The sequence below is a fragment of the Alligator mississippiensis genome, chromosome 1 (genome assembly GCF_030867095.1).
Source record: "Alligator mississippiensis isolate rAllMis1 chromosome 1, rAllMis1, whole genome shotgun sequence".
Taxonomy (NCBI): Eukaryota; Metazoa; Chordata; order Crocodylia; family Alligatoridae; genus Alligator; species Alligator mississippiensis.
Window position 1 is genome coordinate 304,282,251 of NC_081824.1, and position 3,891 is coordinate 304,286,141.

The window sequence follows — 3,891 nt, forward strand, 5'->3', positions numbered from 1 at the left end:
AACACTCTCTTAACCAACTGAATCCCAATAAAGTTAAAAGATTATGTGCCTGTGCATCTTCCCCAGATGCTTCTATTTATACACTTTGAATGCCTGCAGGTGATCTTCCTCTCACAAATAATGTAAGATGGAAGTCTTCCCCCTCCTCCCCCCAGTAGTTCTACAATTTAAAGGAAAACTGTTGGGAGTTTATTCCCCAAACATAGTTGTAGGGGAAGCAAGAATATCTGATACCATATATTATTATAATATTTGCATTCATTTTTTCTAATTTTCAAGGAAAATAAATGTTTGATTTAAACATTCACTGATACACTGGTATTGTTTTCAATAATGCACCCAGAATCTTAATGGCATTAACCAATCCCTGTTCAGTCTATGAGCCACAAAGGGATTATTTTAATTTAGATTCTTATCCTACAGTTTGTTATGTGAATGTAGACCCCCTTATCCTCCTGAAACTCTCTGAAGGTGATGGAGTTCTAGAGGAGCGCAAAGGCTTATCTCATGCATCACACTAGAGGCTCAGAGGTTAATTGAAGTCTACCCACACAAAGCAAATGGCAGGTATAGGGTCCTGTGCATGAGGTTAACTTTTTCCATGAGTTATCCCCCCCCGAGTAGAAAGAATATCTGTTCTTATTTTCTAATTTGATAGTGCTGTGTATATAGCCAGTTTCACTGTTTCTCCCCGCTATAGTCAGTCATTTAGCACTAATTCTGTAAAGGGACATATAGGTATTTAACAGCTACAGTAGGCCCCTGAGTCCAGTCTTAGCTGCCACTGAGATCCTGAAACTCCTCTTTAGCTGGTGCCTAACTTTGCAGTTGCTGTTTTCTGCTTGTAGGCACCCACAACACTATTTCTCTTGACACTGCTGAGCAGATCAGTTCTGCTCTGCACCTAAACTCCAGCAAAGTGTATTCCCCTGCCTCTTTCACATGCTTACTGGATCAGGACATGCATTCCCAAAGCATATCTACCAGATCAGGGCTCACACACAGAACAACTGGGGACAAGAATTCTCTGCCTTGGTGTCTCGCTTTACCCAGTGGTCTGGTGGTTAAGGCGCACATGGCCAAGGTGAGAGACTTTCTCCCTCATATAGAGGAAGAACTTGAATATGCTGGGAGAATGCTGGAGCCACTAAACTATTACCTAATCTGCAGTAGGCTGAGTTTTCCCTAGTCTGTCCTGTTGAAGCTGTTCTCCTAAGTAAAAAAAACAGTTTTCACTGAAAGAGAGAACAAAGCATGACTTTCCAGCTTGACAGCTAGGGCACTTACCTAAGATATTGCAGAGTAGGGTTCAAGTATCGGCTGCAGTGAATAATTAATTAGACAAAGCAAAACAGCTCCAGCTAGCTATCCTAAAATACCTGATAGTTTGCTTGCTAGGACACTCCTGAAAGATAGCAGACCTAGATTCAAGTCCTTTTAAATCAGGAATTTAAAAGCAGGTGATTCCTACTGAGCTATTGGCTTTAATAGAATGGCTGTCACTTTTTGAGAAGGAGCTGAACAGGTCTATGTATCTATCTCCAGGAGATGTTTTTCAGCTGAAAATCTTAAGAAGCAATAGGTGCCCTTGCAGCCTGATTTTACTTTTGAAAAGAGAAAGGTAGTTAGCCCTGTTTGTCTGAAATCAGGAAGAAGGCAGGACAGAGTGGCACTTTAGGTTGCAAATAGACACTGCCTATGTGCCGCCATACAAATGTGTACAGGAGCATAAAGCTGTCACAACCCAAGGGTGTGATTTTTGTTTGTGTGTGCTTTGGCACTGCTAAATCATTTCCCGCCACTCGTAGCTTTCTTTGCAGGGTGCATTTCTTAGTTGCAAAAGAAGAAATGCACGCTGCAAGGAATTCCCGCCATTTGTATTCAAATTTGTGCCCCACTATTGGCCAGTTCTAAATTATTCCCACGTGGTGGCTAGCGATTGGCTTGCTAGCCGTATAAGAGGCTCGAGCGGTTTCTGCCCAAGTTGGAGATCTTCATGACTATCAGGAGGAGGAGAACTTCACATCTTGCGAAGATCTCTAAGCGCTGCGGAGCCTATCGGACCCAGCGTGTATTTCAAGAAGGCTATAGGGGTCTGATCAGCCTCTCACCTCTCCCCATCGCCTCCTGATCCCTCGACGTACCCTTCCCTGCATGCAAGTTCCACGGAGCCTAGCAAGCTTCGTGTGGGTCTATTCAGAGCTCTTTGCTTCGAGTACTTTCTTCGGTTGGCACGACGGGCTCGTGGTTTAGAGCCTCCAACCGGATTGGGCTAGAAGGTTCACAGGAAGGAACTCTAGTCCGCCTCTCTTCTTTTCTATCTGTAACTGCAACTCAAGCAAGTTTTCCTGCCTGCACCTTGACCATCTTTGGTGTAAGTAAAATAATCTTAAATCAACCACTAAGTGTCCGTGCCTAATTCTAGCGTGCCTCCTGCCTTCCCTGACCCGGCGTGTCTGGGCTGCTGGCGACAGCCCGCTGTGCGAACCCCCCCCCCTCCCCCCGAGGGCCTCGAACTGCTCCCGGCCCGCGCAAAAGCAAACAGATTCGCGAGCCCTTTGCCATGCCACAAATGCCCAAATCTGCACTGCTATTTTATGCCGGATGCCTATTTGTTTCAAGGTAGGAGAGCACAAGCAACCCAGAGCTGCCCACACTCTCCAGTCTCTTTGGACAGGCACTCCGGGAGCTCCAGGGGTCCAGTCCTGCAGACCCCAGGAATTCCTCTGCCCATGTCTCCCTGTTTCTCAAGGTGGGCCCTAATTCCAACTCAGGTGTGGTTCTGCAAATGTGGAAACCTCAGGGATCCCTATCTGAGCCTCTGCAAACAAGAAAATGGTCTTCCCATTTGCAGAAGCATGCCCTGAGTCAGAATCAGCACGTGCCTTGGGAAAAGAAGAAACCTGGGCAGGCACTCCCAGAACTTGAGGGGACTGAATTGGATTCCCTGGACATACCTCTGCAAGTAGGGAAACCCAGGGTTCCCCCATTTGCATAGGTGCTCCCCAAGTGTTGTCCCACTTGTGGGACTGGCAGAGGCCCAAGCCCACAGGACATCTGTTTTGCTCAATGAAACAAATCAACTGTCCAGAAGGCATCCCAGGACACATCCCAGCACAGCTGATCTGCTTCATTTGGTGATGTTTGTTTATAGCCTTAGAGACTAATTAATTCAGAGAAGTTCCTCTGAATTAGTCTGAGGTGCCACTCTGCCCTGCCTCATACTTTTGAGAAGTAGGGCATAGGCCCAGCCCATCTTTCTGAGACATTTCCTGCTGACTAAGGTAGGATACTGCTAGCTTAGCATGTTGGTTTCTGTGAATTCCATCCCATTCTCAGATATCCAACTCCCCCAGTATCTTCTTTGGGGAGCCTGGCTGCTTAACCTGGGGCTAAGCTAGGGTTACCATATTTCCTGTTCCAAAAAAGAGGCCATCTGACAGAGGGGAGGAGGGGTGGCTATATGATTGTTGGGGGGGCAGTGATATGTTGGTGCTCTGCCCCTGCCCATTCCATTGTCCCTCACTTCCAAGCCACAGCCTCCCTCCACTAGACCTGCTGCTGCCCTTCACTCCTGACCTGTAGTTCCCTGCCCCCCTGGGCCATGATGGTGCCTGTCACTCCCAACCCACAGCCCTCCCGTCCCTGCTGGTGCCCCTCACTCCTGACCCGCAGCCCCCTGGTGCTGCCAGTGCCTTGCATTCCCAATTCACAGTTCCCCATCCCCCCTGGCACCCCTTACTCCCAACCACAGCCCCCTGCTCCTCCCAGGCCTGCAGTGTCTCCTGGCCACCCCACCCCTGCGAGCAAGGGCACCAGCCCTGGTGCTATCAGCCCAGCCACATAGCTCCCCACTCCCCCCAAGGGCTACTCCATCCCCATCCCCTGCTG